We start from the raw sequence: 20,143 nt of genomic DNA on the forward strand, positions 1-20,143 counted from the left end.
GCCAGATTGGATTTAGGGTTAAACATGTAGCAAGAGGAAAATACAGATCCGGACAGCAAAAAAAGTTGCATTGTCCGTTCGGTGATCTCAGCGGACGCCAACATTTTGGCGGATCCGCAGAAATACGGATGCATCGGACGATCCTCAGTCAAAATCTGCCGATAATGAAAGTCAATGGGGAAAAAAACGGATCCGCCAAGATAAATGGCGGATCCGTTTTCTTTGCAAATCGGCGGATTTTGACTGATGGTGACAAACGGATGTGTGAAACAGGCCTAAGACAGCAGTTGGATCTGACTCTATCTTTATCATTGTAGCAGCATCAGCGGTGAACTCGGCTCGCCTCTGTGGGCAGCTCAATTCACAGCTGTAGGTGTGGCTGGTAGTGTTGAGCGATACCATCCGATATTGAAAAATATCGGATCGGATTGGATCGGCCGATATCCAAAAAGTATCGGGAATCGCCGTTTCCGATCCCGGAAGTCCCATTCAAGTCAATGGGACAGAAATATCGGAATTAAAAAAAAACCTTTCTTTCCTTGTAGGTTAATTCTACATGAAGAAAAACAACTAATAATAATGTAGAATGTATTGCATGAGGTGTAGGAGACATTAAAGCCATAGAGGTTTAGCCAAATCAAATGGAATAGCAGGAATTATTTTTTTTTTTAAAGACGTTCGGAGTTACAAAGATATTGACTATGTTTACCTCTTTTATATTTTGTCAGATATATATGTTTCACTACTTCCATACTCTTCACCTTCTTTTTTACTTCACCCACACTTTCTCCTTCATGATCCTCAGCAGCAGCAGCATCTTTTTCATCAACTTCTTCTTCACCTTATTCATCTTCTTCTTCTTCACCTTCCTATTTTTCTTTTTTTTACATTCTTCTTATTCAACTATTATTCTTCTTCATATTCTACTTCTTCATCTTCTTCCTATTCTTCTTCTTCTTCATCATATTCTTATTTGTGACAGGCATTCCTGTAGTTGTTATCTATAAAAGTTTGAAGATTACACCTTCCGTTCTGCCTGTCACAAAAGATTTACGGAAAAAGAAAAAAGGTCCAGCTTTGCAAATTCAAGTCCAATTTATTGTTAAAAACAAGTCCAAAACAGAGCAAAAAATGGTGTGTTCACATGAGTAACCAGTAGTAGATTACGCGTTTCGAACAATAGCTTGTTCTTTCTCAAAACTACTTCCCCTGGGTGTTACTGCAATATATACTCTTTACACCCAGTAAATTACAAACACATGGTGTGAAGAGACAGAAAAAAAAAAAAAAAGGGGAGAGGGAAACATGTGTGAGATATAAAAAAAAATGTTACAAAGAAAAACAATTTTTGTGAAAAGAGGGGGGAGCCAAAAAAGAAAAAAAAAATAAAAATGAAAAAAAAAATAAAAAATTTTTTAAAAGTTTTTTTGTGCATATATATATATATATATATATATATATATATAAATACAATTATAATAATAACATCAATAATGAAACATAATTTCTCTTCTGGCATTCAATCCATTTGGAAAGCATGTATTTAGATAGAAAATCCAATATGCTTCGCGTGTTAGAAGACGTTTTTTCAGATCTCCACCTCTTATATGTGGTGTTATTCTCTCAATGCCCATGACACGAAAAAATTCAGTACTTCTTTGGTGTTCATTAACCCCTTCATTACCAAGGGTGGTTTGCACGTTAACTCCCGGGCCAATTTTTACAATTCTGACCACTGTACCTTTATGAGGTCATAACTCTGGAACGCTTCCATGGATCCCGGTGATTCTGACACTGTTTTCTCGTGACATATTGTACTTCATGATAGTGGTAAAATTGCATTCAAATAACTTGCATTTATTTGTGAAAAAAATGGAAATTTGGCGAAAATTTTGAAAATTTCGCAATTTTCCAACTTTGAATTTTTATGCCCTTAAATCACAGCGATACGGCACACAAAAAACTTAATACATAACATTTCCCACATGTTTACTTTACATCAGCACAATTTTGGAACCAAAATTTTTTTTATGTTAGGAAGTTATAAGGGTTAAAAATTGACCAGCGATTTCTCATTTTTGCAACACCATTTTATTTTTAGGGACCACATCACTTTGAAGCCACTTTGAGGGGTCTATATGATAGAAAATACCCAAAAGTGACACCATTCTAAAAACTGCACCCCTTAAGGTGCTTAAAACCACATTCAAGAAGTTTATTAACCCTTTAGGTGCGTCACAGGAATTTTTTGAATATTAAAAAAAAAAATGAACATTTAACTTTTTTTCACAAAAAAAATACTTCAGGTTCAATTTTCTTTATTTTACCAAGGGTAACAGGAGAAATTGGACTGCAAAAGTTATTGTGCAATTTGTCCTGAGTACGCTGATACCTGATATGTGGGGGGGAACCACTGTTTCGGCGCATGGCAGACCTTAGTAGGGAAGGAGCGCCGTTTGACTTTTTCAATGCAAAATTGGCTGGAATTCAGATTGGACGCCATGTCGCGTTTGGAGAGCCCCTGATGTACCTAAACAGTGGAAACCCCCCCAAATGACCCCATTTTGGAAACTAGACCCCCCAAGGAACTTATCTAGATATGTGGTGAGAACTTTGAACCCACAAGGGCTTCACAGAAGTTTATAACGTACAGCGGTACAATTAAAAAATCATATTTTTTCCACAAAAATGATCTTTTCACCCCCAATTTTTATTTTTCCAAGGGTAACAGGACCCTAAAAGTTATTGTGCAATTTGTCCTGAGTACGCTGATACCCCATATGTGGGTGTAAATGACTATTTGGGCGCATAGCAGAGCTCGGAAGGGAAGCAGCGCCATTTGACGTTTTTGGCTAGAATTGAGATCGGACACCATGTCGCGATTGGAAAACCCCTGATGTACCAAAACAGTGGAAACCCCCCACAAATGACACCATTTTGGAATCTAGACCCCCCAAGGAACTTATCTAGATGTGTGGTGAGAACTTTGAACCCCTAAGGGCTTCACAGAAGTTTATAAAGTACAGCGGTACAATTAAAAAATCATATTTTTTCCACAAAAATGATCTTTTCACCCTCAATTCTTATTTTTCCAAAAGTAACAGGACCCTAAAAGATATTGTGCTATTTATCCTGAGTGCGCTGATACCCTACATGTGGGTGTAAACCACTATTTGGGCGCATGGCAGAGCTCGGAAGGGAAGCAGCGCCATTTGACGTTTTTGGCTGGAATTGAGATCGGACACCATGTCGCGTTAGGAAATCCCCTGATGTACCAAAACAGTACAAACCCCCCACAAATGACACCATTTTGGAAACTAGACCCCCCAAGGAACTTAACTAGATGTGTGGTGAGCACTTTGAACCCCCCAGTGCTTCACTGAAGTTTATAACGTCCGGGCGTGAAAATAAAAAAACCATATTTTTTCCACAAACATCATCTTTTAGTCCCCATTTTTTTTATTTTCCCAAGGGTAACAGGAGAAATTGGACCCCAAAAGTTTTTGTCCAACATGTCCTGAGTACGCTGACACCCCATATGTGGGAGAAAACTACTGTATGGGGACACGTCGGGGTTCGGAAGGGAAGTAGTGACGTTTTGGAATGCAGACTTTGATGGAATGGTCTGCGGGTGTCATGTTGCCTTTGGAGAGCCCCTAATGTACCTAAACAGTAGAAACCCCCCACAAATGACCCCATTTTGGAAACTAGACCCCCTGAGGAACTTATCTAGATGTGTGGTGAGCACTTTGAACCCCCAAGGGCTTCACAGAAGTTTATAATGCCCAGGCATGAAAATAAAAAAATCGTATTTTTTCCACAAACATGATCAATTAGTCTCCAATTTTTTTATTTTCCCAAGGGTAACAGGAGAAATTGGACAGCAAAAGTTGTTGTCCAATTTGTCCTGAGTACGCTGATACCTCATATGTGGGAGAAAACTACTGTATGTGCACACGTCGGGGCTCGGAAGGGAAGTAGTGACGTTTTGGAATGCAGACTTTGATGGCATGGTCTGCGGGTGTCATGTTGCTTTTGGAGAGCCCCTGATGTACCTAAACAGTGGAAACCCCCCACAAGTGACCCCATTTTGGAAACTAGACCCCCTAATGAACTTATCTAGATGTGTGGTGAGCACTTTGAACCCCCCACTGCTTCACAGAAGTTTATAACGACCGGGCGTGAAAACAAAAATATCGTATTTTTTCAACAAACATCATCTTTTAGTCCCCATTTTTTTATTTTTCCAAGGGTAACAGGAGAAATTGGACCCCAAAAGTTGTTGTCCAATTTGTCCTGAGTACGCTGATAACTCATATGTGGGAGAAAACTACTGTATGGGCACACGTCGGGGCTCGGAAGGGAAGTAGTGACGTTTTGGAATGCAGACTTTGATGGATTGGTCTGCGGGTTTCATGTGCGTTTGGAGAGCCCCTGATGTACCTAAACTATTGAAACTCCCCACAAGTGACCCCATTTTGGAAACTAGACCCCCCACGGAACTTATCTAGATGTGTGGAGAGCACTTTGAACCCCCAAGTGCTTCACAGAAGTTTATAAAGCCTGGGCGTGAAAATAAAAAAAACATTTTTTTCCGCAAAATTATATTTTTGCCACCAATTTTTTATTTTCCTAAGGGTAACAGGAGAAATTGGACCCCAAAAGTTGTTTTGTAATTTGTCCTGAGTAGGCATCTGATACCCTACATGTGGGGGTAAAACACTGTTTGGGCGCATGGCAGAGCTTGGAAGGGAAGGAGCACCATTTGACTTTTTCAACGCAGAATTGGCTGAAATTGAGATCAGATGCCATGTTGCCTTTGGAGAGCACCTGATGTGCCCAAACAGTGGAAACCCCCCAATTATAACTCCAACCCTAACCCCAACACACCCCTAACCCTAATCTGAGCCCTAGCCCTAACCCTAGCCCTAACCCTAACCCTAGCCCTAACCCTAGCCCTAACCCTAACCCTAGCCCTAACCCTAGCCCTAACCCTAACCCTAGCCCTAACCCTAACCCTAGCCCTAACCCTACCCTAACCCTAACCCTGGCGGGAAAATGGAAATAAATACATTTTCTTTTAGTTTTATTATTTTTCCCTAACTACGGGGGTGATAACGGGGGGTTTGATTTACTATTTATGGCGGTTTTTATGTTTGGCAGCTGTCAGACGCTAAAACACGCTTTTTATTGTAAAAATAGTTTTTGCATCACCACATATTGTGAGCTATAATTTTTCTGTATTTTGACCCACTGAGTCATGTGAGGTCTTATTTTTTGCGGGATGAGTTGACGTTTTCATTGGTACCATTTTCGGGCACGTGACATGTTGTGATCGCTTTTTATTCCGATTTTTGTGACGCAGAATGAACAAAAACCAGCATTTCATGAATTTCTTTTGGGGGGGAGTGCGTTTACACCGTTTCGCGTGCGGTAAAATTGATAAAGCGTTTTTATTCTTTGGGTCAGTACGGTTACAGCGATACCTCATTTAGGTCGTTTTTTATGTTTTTGTCGTTTTTTTGCAATGAAAACAATTTTATATAAAAAATAATTATTTTTGTATTGCTTTATTCTGCGAGCTATAACTTTTTTATTTTTTTGCAGATGACGCTGTATAGCAGCTCGTTTTTTGCGGGACAAGATGACGTTTTCAGCGGTACCATGGATATTTATATGCGTCTTTTTGATTACGCGTTATTGCACTTTTTGTTCGGTGGTATGATAATAAATCATTATTTTTTGCTTCGTTTTTTATTTTTATTTTTTAAGGGGTTCGCTAAAGGGGTTAACTAATGGGACAGTTTTATAAAAGCTGAAATTATGTTTCATTATTGATGTTATTATTATAATTGTATTTATATATATATATATATATATGCACAAAAAAACTTTTAAATAATTTTTTTTTTTTTTTTCATTTTTCTTTTTTTTTCTTTTTTGGCTCCCCCCTCTTTTCACAAAAATTGTTTTTCTTTGTAACATTATTTTTTTATATCTCACACATGTTTCCCTCTCCCTTTTTTTTTTTTTTTCTCTCCCTTCACACCATGTGTTTGTAATTTACTGGGTGTAAAGAGTATATATTGCAGTAACACCCAGGGGAAGTAGTTTTGAGAAAGAACAAGCTATTGTTCGAAACGCGTAATCTACTACTGGTTACTCATGTGAACACACCATTTTTTGCTCTGTTTTGGACATGTTTTTAACAATAAATTGGACTTGAATTTGCAAAGCTGGACCTTTTTTCTTTTTCCTTGGTTACTGCGTGAAGACTGCACGTGGTCCGGGCTATCCACTACACATGCCTTCAGGTGAGCTGGCTTCTTTTTCTCTTTTTGACAAAAGATTTACAACAGGATTTGTCCGCGTTCAGTTTGGCCTGCAGCAGCAGACATTTTCCAGGGGCACCACGAGGAGGAACGGACTCACCCCCATACACTGCTTAGTCATCTTCTGCTTATAATTAAGATAATATCATTTGCTCTTATTTTTAGTCTTATGCTTAATGTTCTTCTGCTTTTGGTTTTTCTGCTTCTTGGTCTTCTGTCTCTTCTTGTTCTTTGTCCTCTTGGTCATGTTCTTCAGGGTCATCTTTTTGGTCTTCTTCGGTGTGGTCTTCAGGGTCGTCGTCAGGGAGATCCAGAGTGAGAACCAAAAACCATTTCCACAAGCTCGAACTTGGAAAAGTAGCAGACGGTACAAGAAGGCTGAAGAACTGCTGAGAACCAGCTGATGGTACTGGAACCCAGATGGTTAGCAGAAGGAACAAGAGCAAATGGAACTAGCGAGGACCAGCTGATGGTGCTGGAACCCTGAGGGGCAGCATAAGGAACAAGAGCCAATGACACAACCGTGGACCAGCTTTACTAAGCAGGAGGTACCTGTGCTAGAAAGCACTACCAAGGACCAGCAGACGTTGCTAGAACTCGGATACCGAGAAGGAGGCACCTAGGCCAAAGGCACTGCCGAGAACCAGCTGACGGTGCTGGAACCCGGATTGGTAGCAGAAGCTGCAAGAGTCAATGGAACTAGCGAGGACCAGCTGACGGTGCTGGAACCCGGAGGGGCAGCAGAAGGAACAAAAGCCAATGGCACAACCGTGGACCAGCTGACAGTGCTGGAACACGGTTACTAAGCAGGAGGTACCTGTGCTACAAAGCACTACCAAGGACCAGCAGACGTTGCTGGAACTCAGATACTGAGAAGGAGGCACCTCGGCCAAAGGCACTGCCGAGAACCAGCTGACGGTTCTGGAGCCCAGATGGGTAGCAAAAGTTACCCATGATAAACAAAGTTGCAAGGCCGCGAGCAGGCCGCAGTTACCGAAACCCACAGTCATACAGGGGGTGCTTGTCCTATTGGCACTACAGAACCAGCCTTTATTACCAGAACCCGCAGCCCACATAGGAAGCACCTAAACTGCAGGCACCATAGACTCGGCTAACCCAACCGCAGCACGACCGAACAACGAGTTGGTGGCAAAGTAACGTTGACACTACCCGGAAACAGCAGGCGTGCTGGAACCAGGATGGGCAGGAGGGAGTACCCATGCCAAAGACACTGCCGAGAACCAGCTGACGGTACTGGAACCCGGATGGGTAGCAGAAGCTACAAGAGTCAATGGAACTACCGAGAACCAGCTGACAGTGCTGGAACCCAGAGTGGCAGCTGAAGGAACAAGAGCCAATGGCACAACTGTGGACCAGCTGACGGTGCTGGAGCACGGTTACTAAGTAGGAGGTACCTGTGCTAGAAAGCACTACCAAGGACAAGCAGACGTTGCTGGAACTCGGATACCGAGAAGGAGGCACCTCAGCCAAAGGCACTGCCGAGAACCAGCTGACGGTACTGGAACCCGTATGGGTACCAGAAGGTACCCATGAAAAATACAAAGTTGCAAGGCTGTGAGCCGGCCGCAGTTACCGAAACCCACAGTCCTACAGGGGGTGCTTGTCCTATTGGCACTACGGAACCAGCCTTTATTACCAGAACCCGCAGCCCACATAGGAAGCACTGAAACTGCAGGCACAATAGACTTGGCTAACCCGACCGCGACACGACAGGACAATGTATTGGTGGCAAAGTGACGTTGACACTCCCCGGAAACAGCAGGCGTGCTGGAACCAGGATGGGCAGGAGGGAGTACCCGTGCCAAAGACACTTCTGAGCAGCAACTGGCGATGTTGAAGCCCAGGGTCAATCAGGGTGTAGGCTGAGGCCTAATTTCATCAAGTTTAATATCTGTGGTAGACTACTACTGATTTAAAACGTGCTCCAACTAGGCCTCTGGCTCCACTCTGTCTCTAGTATTTCCCCTGGCCTCCAACCCCGCCAGTTGCTGCTCAGAAGTGTCTTCTGCACAATCAACACTTGTTCCTGTTTTACTGGGGTTCAGTAACGTCAGCTGTTCCCCTGATGTGTGTTCGGCAATGTCTCCTGCTCTGTCCACATTCCCATTCTGGAGAGATGTCTTCCTCCTCCATTGACTCCTCCTCATCCTCCTCACAAAGTGTCCCCTGCCTAGGCCTTTGTGAGGAACCACGTAGCGCAGACTGTCCAGAAGCAGATGGCATTTGTGACTTCTCATCCTCCACTTCTTCCAAAACCTCCTCCCTTAGTGCTTGCAGTGTTTTTTGAAGCAGGCAGATAAGGGGGACAGTCATGCTGACTAGTGCATCATCTGCACTCGCCATCCGCGTGGAATCATCGAAGGCACGCAAAATGAGGCAGATGTCCTTCATAGAGGCCCACTCAGTGGTGCTGAAGTGTGACCGGCGCACAGTGCGACTTGTTTGCGCCTGACGCAGCTGGTACTCCATTACTGCTGCCTGCTGCTCACACAACTGCTCCAACATATGTAACGTTGAATTCCACCTGGTGGGTAGGTCACATATGATGCAATGTTCTGGAAGGCGTAATCGGCGCTGCAGAGCTGCAAGGCGCGATCTTGCAGTGCTGGAACGCCGCAAGTGAGCGCACTCTATGAGGACCTTGTGCAGCAGTGCATCAAGATCTGGATAGTCCCTCAGAAAGCTCTGCACGACCAAGTTCAGCACATGTGCCAGACATGGGATGTGAGTGAGGTTGCCTAGGCCCAGAGCTGCCACCAGATTTTGGCCATTGTCACACACTACCAAGCCTTGCTGGAGATTCGCTGGCACAAACCACACGTCGCTTGATGGCATTCCAGAGCTCCTGCACTGTGTGGCTTCGATTCCCCAAAGAAATTAATTTCAGTATGGCCTGTTGACGTTTGGCCACGGCTGTGCTCATATCGGTCGTAACAGGCTCCTGCAGCGCTGATTCTGAGGAACTTGAGTAGGAGGAGGAGTCAATGTGTACAGACTGGATTCCTGCAATCCGTGGAGTTGGCAGAACACGTACAGTGCCACTCTCAAGATCTGTACCCGGCTCCACAACATTGACCCAATGGGCAGTGAGGGAAATGTATCGTCCCTGTCCATGGTTACTGGTCCACGCATCGGTGGTCAGGTGGACCTTGCTACTGACGGCGTTTAGTAACGCATGTTTTATTTTTCCCTCCACATGCTTTTGCAGGGCAGGGACGGCTTGCCTGCTGAAATAAAAGTGACTGGGCATGGTGTATTGTGGGACTGCCAATGCCATGAAGTTCCGGAAGATGCCAGTCTCCACCAGCCTGAATGAGAGCATTTCAAGGGCCAGTAGTTTGGCAATGCCAGCATTCAGAGCCTGTGCTCGGGGATGGTTTGCCGAGTATGGCAGCCTTTTATCCCATGCCTGTTCTACCGATGGCTGTAGAGTGGCCTGGGAGTGTGAGGATGACTGGGAACGTGGTGCTGTGGGTGGAATGTCACTGGGTCTCTGGACAACAGTGCCAGAGGTTCTTCCTTGGCGATCCTGTGAGGAAGCCGAACCAGCTGTGTGTGAGCAGGAGAAAGAGGCCCCAACACGAGCTGAAGAGGTGGTAGGTAGTGCTGTACGTTGGCCTACGTCTTCAGTGTGTCTGTGTAACTCCAGCTCGTGCTTGGCCCGTACATGTTTCCACATATTTGTGGTATTGAGGTTGCTGACATTTTTCCCTCTTTTGACTTTCTGATGACACAGCTTGCATTTGACAAAGCAAATGTCATCTGCAAGTGTGTCAAAAAAGGACCATGCATTGCAAGTCTTGGGAGCTCCCGTTTTGGCTTTTGGAAGAGGATTGCTCCTAACGGGTGCTGAAGTGGAGGCTACAGGCAACCAAGTTTGCTCCCTCCTGTTTTGGCCATTGGGGGAATCTCTTCCTCAGAGTTGCTCCCACCACCTCCCTGTTCCTCATGCCATGATGGGTCAAGGACCTCATCATCTACACTCCCCTCTTCAAACACCTGCTTCTCCTGGGTAGTCTCACCAGCACCGTACGCATCAGAAAGTGGCACCTGAGTCTCGTCATCATCTGATGCGTACTGAGGTGTGCTGACCATAGGCACTAGCCCACCCGCCTCTTCAGATTCAGAGGGGCAAAGAAGTTGCGCAACACTGCATACTCCCTCTTCTTCACATTCTTGAATGCTGCTTGGCTGGCCCCCTCTTTCCAAGCCAACAGATTCAGAGAACAGAAGTAGAGACTGTGATCGCTCCTGTCCAGGGCTCTCTGACTGCCTGGGCACTTTGGCAGGTGGTGAAGAGACAGATGGTTGCTCTTCAGTGCTCTGGCCCTGAAAGGACGTGGAAGTCATTGAAGTCGATGCGTTAGCTGCCATCCATCCGACAACGGCTTCAATTTGTTCCTCCTACAGCAGTGGGGTACGGCGAGGTCCTATAAAGCTGCGCATAAAGGACTGTTGCCTGGTAAAACTGGGGGATGCTGACTCACTGGTGCCCGCAGCAGGCACAGAATCCCCACGTCCTCTCCCTGCAGAATCCCCACGTCCTCTCCCTGCTGAAACTCCACGCCCACGTGCCTTACTCCCTGCCTTCTTCATCTTGGTAGACTGATAAAGATAGGCAGAAAAGTACAAAGGGGTGGCTTAGTGTGCTTATTCCTGAACAGCTGCTAACAGGTATAAGAAACACTAATTTTATAAAGTGTTGTGAGGACGACACTTTAATATGAGCTAATGTGGCCTACACAACTGTCAAATGGAGTGTTTGGTGAACTTTAGTTTGTTTGTTTTTTTCAAAAAAACAAAAAGGATGTGACCAAAGATTTGAAAGCGATAGTATCACAAACTTTTTGGAGCTATTACAATGCAGGAAGGTAACCTACAATGCAATAGATGAGGCTTCAAAAAATAGGGTAATACTAATCTGGCTGCAGCTGAAGGGCACAAGCCAGAAAAAAGGCTCCTCTATCTACTCCTATATAGTGTTTGCAACCAACCAATGTAGATGTATATGGATGGATGCACACTAATAGGAGAATGAAAAATGAGCTGCAATAAAAGAAAAATATGTGTGAGGCAGTGACGCACGCTGAGCGGCCTACAACCAGACGTGGCTGCAGGACACACTACTCAGCGTGAGCTGCACTCACACAGACCTTGCAGACAGCTGTGTACACTGCTGCAAGGCAAAAGAAAGCTACAGTGGTGGATTATGTAGCCTGGGTAAAGCACAATATGATTTTGAAAATTGCTATCTCTAACTGTCTCTCAGAGTCTTGAACAGCAGCCTGTCCCTAACTGAATTCACAGCAGAGTGAACAAGAAATGGCGGCAGCGGCGGCTTTTATAGTGCATCATGACATCCTTTCAGCAGCCAATCACAGCCATGCCATTAGTTAACATGCGTAACAGGATGTGCCCACACTTCAGAGGATTGTCATTGGCTGAATCAAATCAAACTGGCTCCTAGCATTATGGGAACTTCCGATTCCGGTATTCGATATGCTAAAAGTATCGGAACTCAGTATCTGAATTCCGATACAGTGAATATCGGCCGATACCCGATACTTGCAGTATCGGAATGCTCAACATTAGTGGCTGGGTGTTTTCCAAAGAGCAAGCAGCTTGTCATGTGTCTTACAAGAGCAGGGAGCAGCTCCTCGGATGTTTTACAAACTGCAGGGGCAGCAGCTGCTAAGATCTTTTTCAAACAGCAGCTCGTCGGTCTCCAGTAGCTCTCTCCTGATCTCCTGCAGCTACTTTAGTATGTACAGCCTGAACATCCAAGACCTGTTATGCAGAAAGTGGATGATGTCATCCCCCTCCTGCCCTCACTGCAGCCTCCACTACACGCTGCTCTTACACTCTTCACTGATCCTCCACTCCATGATGCTCTGCGGGTCCACAATACTCCATTGTCCTCACTGCTTATCTGGTACTGGCTGATCCACTGTCTTCACAGCTCCTCTGCAACAGTTTCACTGCCAGATGACAGTGCAGTCCCATACAAAATGGCAATTCACTGTGATTCCTGTGTTTATTATTCACACTCCTCTTTTGGGTGTTGGCAAACATCCAAAAGGGAGGAAAATAGTGATGCCACTAGTTACTGCCTATATTTTACAGCTAACGTAATCCCAGTAAGTTTTACTATAGCAGACTGATGTCTAGACAGGAAGATGCTCCCCCAGTGATAAATCTCTAGACATTTTTTTTTTAAAGTTATATGTCTAATCTTGCAATGTTTTCAGAAAGAGCAAACATTGCACTGATAACAATAACATATTATTTAGATCTGATTTTGAAGAAAAAAAAACAAATTTTTTGGATGGCATATTCCCTTTAAATCAGGAGCGGCGCAAGTGCAGTAGGAACTCCATATTATAAGCAGAGGCTTTCATCCCAAAAATGGATGAAGCACTGGGCATCATCTACATCACTTATGGAAAGATGGACAGGTTTAGTTATACTTGCCAACTGTCCCGATTTAGCTGGGGCTATCAGGTGAACTGTCCGGAAAACAGTTGAGAACTTTATAACTCATGTTTAGGGATAAGCATATTTGGGGTGCTACCACAACATGTCTTAAAGGGTTTTCCCATCTTTATAATTGGGTATTGTTGGATAGTTACATAAAATTAGAAAAAGTGTCAATTCAGCTCACAGCTGCTGTGTAAGAGATGAGAATCCCAGGAAACTTCAAGGGTAGATAGTCTGTGGTTTGGGTATGGTGCATGGAGTATGCACTGATTGGTCCGGCTTCCAGGTGAAATAATTTTCAATGGCCCAAAAGGGGATGTTCTCCAGCACTAAAGGAAGATAGTTAAGACTTTAAAGGGAATCTCTCACCGGAAGTTGTCGGCCTATGTAAATGGCCTGTGTCCGGTCCGATGGGTGGTGTTTCTTCTCTTTTTTCTCCACCCCATCCATGGCCCCCGTCCACGATCTTTTCCAGAATTCTAGTAGTTCTACGCCATAGTTCACGCGTGCGCAAAGCAATCTTGCTTCGCGCATGCGCAGTATGCTTTGCCCAAATGCGGGCAAAGCCGAAAATCATTAATTCGCATGTGCCGGTCACTATGTCCCGGAAGTACATCCAAATACTCGGAGATCACCCGAGCATGCTCGGGAAAACTCCAGTAACGAGTATACTTGCTCATCACTATTCCCCTGCAATAACATTAATATTAAGTATTAGCTGATCTGGCAAAATTTGAATTCACCAGATGGTGCGGATTTACCTGGGAAATGTGATTAGCAGCAAAGTTACTCTCCACTGATTGAATGTCCCATTTTATTTCTGGGGTCTCTACAGATCCCAAAGAATAATGAATGTAATATGTAAAAAATAAGCTGGTATTTACCCTACCACTTCCCTCTCTGGCTCCTCTGCTCCTCACTGTCCTCCCACCCTTTTCACATGTTATCACTGCAGAAAACACCGAAAACCCTCTTCACTGTATGTCTGGACTTCTGGCTCTGATGAGTCAATAACATGGTGCAAATCATGAACTTATGCAGGCATGCACACATCTGTTTCGGGCCTCTTTAAAGCAGCATGTCCTAGCGCGGAGAAGCTCAGGATTTCAGTGCTCTTGGGGTCAGTAAAAAGATGCAAAAATGCAGATGCAGTGAAGAGAAGGTGGTTGGCAGCGAAGAGCAGGTAGTGGGCAGCGAAGAGCAGGTGGTGGGCAGCGAAGAGCAGGCGGTGGACAGCAAAGAGCAGGCGGTGGACAGCAAAGAGCAGGCGGTGGACAGCAAAGAGCAGGCGGTGGACAGCAAAGAGCAGGCGGTAAACAGCAAAGAGCAGGCGTGGACAGCAAAGAGCAGGCGGTGGACAGCAAAGCGCAGGCGGTGGACAGCGAAGAGCAGGCGGTGGACAGCAAAGAGCAGGCGGTAAACAGCAAAGAGCAGGCGGTAAACAGCAAAGAGCAGGCGTGGACAGCAAAGAGCAGGCGGTGGACAGCAAAGCGCAGGCGGTGGACAGCAAAGAGCAGGCGGTGGACAGCAAAGAGCAGGCGGTAAACAGCAAAGAGCAGGCAGTGGACAGCAAAGAGCAGGCGGTGGACAGCAAAGAGCAGACGGTGGACAGCAAAGAGCAGATGGTGGACAGTGAAGAGCAGAAGGCTGAGGAAGTGAGCGGTAAGGTGAGAATTTTTTTTCATTTTTAACCTTTTGGTGGTGCTTTATGGTTCCACAAAAAGGCATCCACCATTTTTCAAAATCTACTCTGAAGCAAATTACAAAAATAAATAAATAATCTGCATTTTGACGAATGCACTCGAATAGATTCTTTAACTGACATTTTTCCGTATTGTTTAACATACTGAACATCTTAATTGTTATGGACAAAAAAACTACTTTTCATACAAACCCCAGAACATGATAGTAGTGCTACATTTGATTCCATGAGAAATATCATAAGATACAAATGGGTCACTATAGCAGAGAAAAAATGTGAAGCTTTCTGGAGATTTCAAAAAGCATTTTCTAAGAAAAATATTGAAATTTTGGCACCAAAAAGGATCATATCTGAAATAATGATACTTACAGAGCTGCATACAAAATAGTATTAGCACATTCTATGTATGTTGTTGTTGGAAGGTTTTGGATAAAGCTTTTCCAGTAATTGCATTTGTCCTTGTCCCTTTTACAACACGTTGATAAGTAAAGTGATTTTTTACTGTCAATTCATGAAAATATTCATTAAACTAGTTTAGAATATAAAAACAAATCATTCCTTACTGCCTTCCCATAAACTTGACATGAATACGCAGAGATAAATCTTAATGCATGTTTATCCATGTCACTTACATATCAGCAAAGAATGTGTTCTTGCCATAGTACATTTTCAATCAAAATCCTATATATGCTTTCTTTCTGTATCTACAGTATATCCATTTATAAAGTGGCGTACCATTATAACAAGGGCACCGGGTTGTAGTCCAGAACGAGCTCACCCACTAAACACAGTCTGTAGACACCCTGGCCCCTTGTACATGCAATCTGGGATGGATTCAGTCTTTCCCCCAAACAGAGTTACCTTCTTCTGGTCACAGCAGTCCAGGCAATTAAGAGTCAAGGGACACAGCTGTGTTCCAACAGAGAACAGTAACTTTTTTATTGAAAAGAGTTGAAGAATGGACATGAAAGACAAATACAACACGGGCTTTCCTGCTCTTTCCCTGACGTTTGCTGCAGTCATACCCCCAACGGCAGCAGCAGCAGCCAAAGTTCACAGTTATCCAATCGCTGGAATCGGAGCACCTAAGACCCCTTCAAAGTCCTGAGGGCCTGTGTTGCAATCCTTTAGTCTGTAAAGGTTCCTGGTCTGGGGCAGCAGATTTCTCCCATCCGGGAGTCTGGCAATGCCTCTCTCGTCTGCATCTGCTCTGGCTGACAATCCGGGCAGAATTCAGGAAGCAACAGCTTCCTCTCCCCTGTGGCTGCAGGACCAGCCCCCTTACATTAACCATTGCTATTCCTAACTAGACAGGCATTTAATGAAGAACACTACAATACAATATAAGACAAAATGATTCACATGACATGACGTAACACATTACAAAACATTACAGAATGTAACATGGGTATGTAAGAAGTGCGCAGTGGGGTCACATGGCAAAAAGGAGGGGTTGCAACTGAGGGGACTGGCCATCTCCTTAAATTTCCCCCTCCTTAAGCATGGCCATCCCCGGCCATGGTAACCTGAAAAATACATAAGACAACAGTTGATAAAACGCTCATAGTCTTGTTATGGCCGGTCATCCCTTCAACAGAGGCGGCCACAATCTTTGGAAGTGGGCCTCAGTCAGAATCAAGTCTTTTTTCTGTCTTTGGGTCTACGTGACCCTGGTCCTACTGAGGACAGTCTTCCACCCCCTCCTTTCGGCAAGCCATGGGCCTTTTTGATGATGGTGGGCTGCATTTAAACATGGGGCCAGTCCAAGGGAAAGATTGGGGACAAAGTTCAAGAACATGCAGTTCAACAGCCACATCCGTAGTCCACCATCATTAAGCCCCATGGGGTCTTGGTGCCGTGATCCAGTAAGGGAGGCACCAACGGGTGCAAAACAAACTATGAGGAGGGGAAAATAAACAAGTGTGGCCACTCACATGGGGCCACGTCAGGCGCCATTGTCTTTCATGTGCCATACAGAGCTGACTGCCCTCTTGGAGACGCGGAACAATCCCTTAGAACAGTTGGGTGCAGCCGACACCTATTAACATCTTTACCTTAAAGGGACCGCATCAGTCTGGACACGGCCGCTGTGTTGCATAGTGGGCCGCATGGGGACCGTGCACTACCAAGTACACGTTGGACGAGGACCCACTAGAGGAGAAGGAGTCTCCGCTATTTCTCGGGCTCCACACTCCCTCCAGTGGTGGTCTTGCGGCTCCTTGAGTCTCCGGCTCTATGGAAGCACTTGTGGCAGCTTCACTGCTCCGAGGCACCACCTGCTCCTGTGCGGCTGGGGCAACTGTGGCCGCAGCGTCTGGCCGTTCCACCTGCAGGGTGTCCTGCAGTGGACTGGTTTCAAAGTCAGAGGCCATTCTTAAGGCCATAGCGTAGGGGCCTCGGGATCCTTGCTGCTTGAAAAAATCCACGTGGTGCCTTCAACTATATCAATAGCTGCTCTTCAACTATATCAACAGTAAAAGAATCAAAAGTGAAAGTGTAGGCCCATTAAAAAATTGTGAGGAAAGTATGGTTGTAGATGATGAGGAAAAAGCTAATATATTAAACACCTTCTTCTCCAAGGTATTCACGGTGGAATATGAAATGCTAGGTGAAATGCCGAGAGACAAAGAAAACCCTATATTAAGGGTCACCAATCTAACCCAAGAAGAGGTGCATAACTGGCTAAATAAGATTAAAATAGATAAATCTCCGGGTCCGGATGGCATACACCCACGAGTACTAAGAGAACTAAGTAATGTAATAGACAAACCATTATTTCTTTTATTTAGAGACTCTATAGTGACGGGGTCTGTTCCACAGGACTGGCGCAAAGCAAATGTGGTACCCATATTCAAAAAGGGCTCTAAAAGTGAACCTGGAAATTATAGGCCAGTAAGTCTAACCTCTATTGTTGGTAAAATATTTGAAGGGTTTCTGAGGGATGTAATTCTGGATTATCTCAATGAGAATAACTGTTTAACTCCATATCAGCATGGGTTTATGAGGAATCGCTCCTGTCAAACCAATCTAATCAGTTTTTATGAAGAGGTAAGCTATAGACTGGACCAAGGTGAGTCATTGGATGTGGTATATCTTGATTTTTCCAAAGTGTTTGATACCGTGCCACACAAGAGGTTGGTACACAAAATGAGAATGCTGGGTCTGGGGGAAAATGTGTGCAACTGTGTAAGTAAATGGCTTAGTGATAGAAAGCAGAGGGTGGTTATAAATGGTATATTCTCTAACTGGGTCACTGTGACCAGTGGGGTACCGCAGGGGTCGGTGTTGGGACCTATCCTCTTCAACATATTTATTAACGATCTGGTAGAAGGCTTGCACAGTAAAATATCGATATTTGCAGATGATACAAAACTATGTAAAGCAGTCAATACAAGAGAAGATAGTATTCTGCTACAGAAGGATCTGGATAAGTTGGAAACTTGGGCTGAAAGGTGGCAGATGCAGTTTAACAATTATAAATGTAAGGTTATACACATGGGAAGAAGGAATCAGTATCACCATTACACACTGAACGGTAAACCACTGGGTAAATCTGACATGGAGAAGGACTTGGGGATCCTAGTTAATGATAAACTTACCTAGAGCAGCCAGTGCCAGGCAGCGGCTGCCAAGGCAAAAAAGATCATGGGGTGCATTAAAAGAGGTCTGGATACACATGATGAGAGCATTATACTGCCTCTGTACAAATCTCTGGTTAGACCGCACATGGAGTACTGTGTACAGTTTTGGGCACCGGTGCTCAGGAAGGATATAATGGAACTAGAGCGGGTACAAAGGAGGGCAACAAAATTAATAAAGGGGATGAGGGAACTACAATACCCAGAGAGATTAGCAAAATTAGGATTATTTAGTCTAGAAAAAAGACGACTGAGGGGCGATCTAATAACCATGTAATGTATAAGTATATAAGGGGACAATACAAATATCTCTCTGAGGATCTGTTTATACCAAGGAAGGTGATGGTCACAAGGGGGCATTCTATGCATCTGGAGGAGAGAAGGTTTTTCCACCAACATAGAAGAGGATTCTTTACTGTTAGGGCAGTGTCATGTCGGACACTGTTCACACCAGGGTGTCCGGCAGACAGCGGTAATACCCCATCCTACCACATGGTTCTCAGCGGCGCTGGTTGGTCTTCTGATCCGGCTTGGATTGGGTTAACCAGGCTGTCATTCTGGCTGAGGGCTTAGCCACGCCCTCTGTCTTTAAATTGCCCTGTGTGACTATGGGCGTCGCCGACTATAGCTCTTGCCTTGTGCTAAGCGATACCGGTCTGGAGTGGTGGTCTAAGGAGCATACGGTTGCTGGTGTAGTATATCCCATTGTTGCCATTTTGCCTCCCTGTGTTGTATTATTTGGTTGCCCTTGCACATTACTGTATTCCCCTGTGTGCATGCGGTGTGGTGGATTTCCGTTATCCCTGTCCATACTTATTTGTGGGGTCTGGTGCTTGGTCTCCTCACTGGGTGGAGGGTGGTGGGTTCAGCTTAGGGCTGGACAGGAGACAAGGACAGGGTGGAGGCCCAGGCAGGCACACCTTCAGTGTAAACCCTGGGTTGAGGGACAGACAGGGTTTCCCCTAGTCTGAGGGACACCGCAGGGGCCCCGGGGTTTCAGCCTAAAGTTACCTAGGCTTCCAATGACATTATAGTCGGCCCAAAAAGAGAAAAAAAAAAAAGGAATTATTTACCATGGATCCTATAGTCTCCATAATCAAGCAGCTGGAGGCTCTGTCCATACAGGTCACTGAACTGAGGGGGGCGGTCCAGCAACAAGGCCTCTCAGTTCCTGCTGTGCAAACTGAGGCAGCAGTCAGGGCAGCTGAACCTAAGTTACCTCTCCCTGAACGATTTTCTGGTGATCGCTGTAAGTTCGTGGTATTTCGTGAATCCTGCAAATTGTATTTTCGCATGCGTCCTCTCTCCTCAGGAAATGAGGCTCAGCGTGTGGGCTTGGTAGTTTCCTTGCTGGGTGGTGACCCACAAGCATGGGCGTTTTCACTACCTTCTGATTCACCTGCATTTGAGTCCGTAGACCTTTTTTTTCTGCTCTGGGTTTAATCTATGACGATCCTGACAGACTGGCGTTAGCAGAATCTAAAATACGCTCTCTACTCCAGGGTGAGCGACTGACGAAGGATTACTGTACTGAATTTCGTCGCTGGGCTGTGGACACGCAATGGAATGACCCTGCACTAAGGAGTCAATTTTTGCATGGGGTTTCTGAAAGGGTTAAACAAGCTCTGCTAATGTATGAGACTCCCGCTTCTCTGGAGGCTGCTATGGTGCTTGTAGTACGCATTGATCGCCGCTTTCGTCAGAGGTCGCAGGAGACATTGCCTGTGGGGGGAGGGGCAGTCTCTGGTGAGGTTGCCTCAGGTGAATCCGTGGAACCTATGCAGATCGCTGGTATATCACATACACATAATAACAAGCATAAATGTCCCTTGCCCAAAGAGCAAGGGGTCTGTTTTTTTGTGGCAAAAAAGGACATATTATTAATGCTTGCCCCCTGGTACCTAAGAAAGACATGCCGGCGGAAAACTGCTAGGCTCAGAGGGTTTGGAGGAGTCTAGTCTGAGCCTTTGCAT

This window comes from Dendrobates tinctorius, unplaced genomic scaffold, assembly GCF_039654945.1.
Source record: "Dendrobates tinctorius isolate UK_male_01 unplaced genomic scaffold, ASM3965494v1 ptg000086l, whole genome shotgun sequence".
Taxonomy (NCBI): Eukaryota; Metazoa; Chordata; class Amphibia; order Anura; family Dendrobatidae; genus Dendrobates; species Dendrobates tinctorius.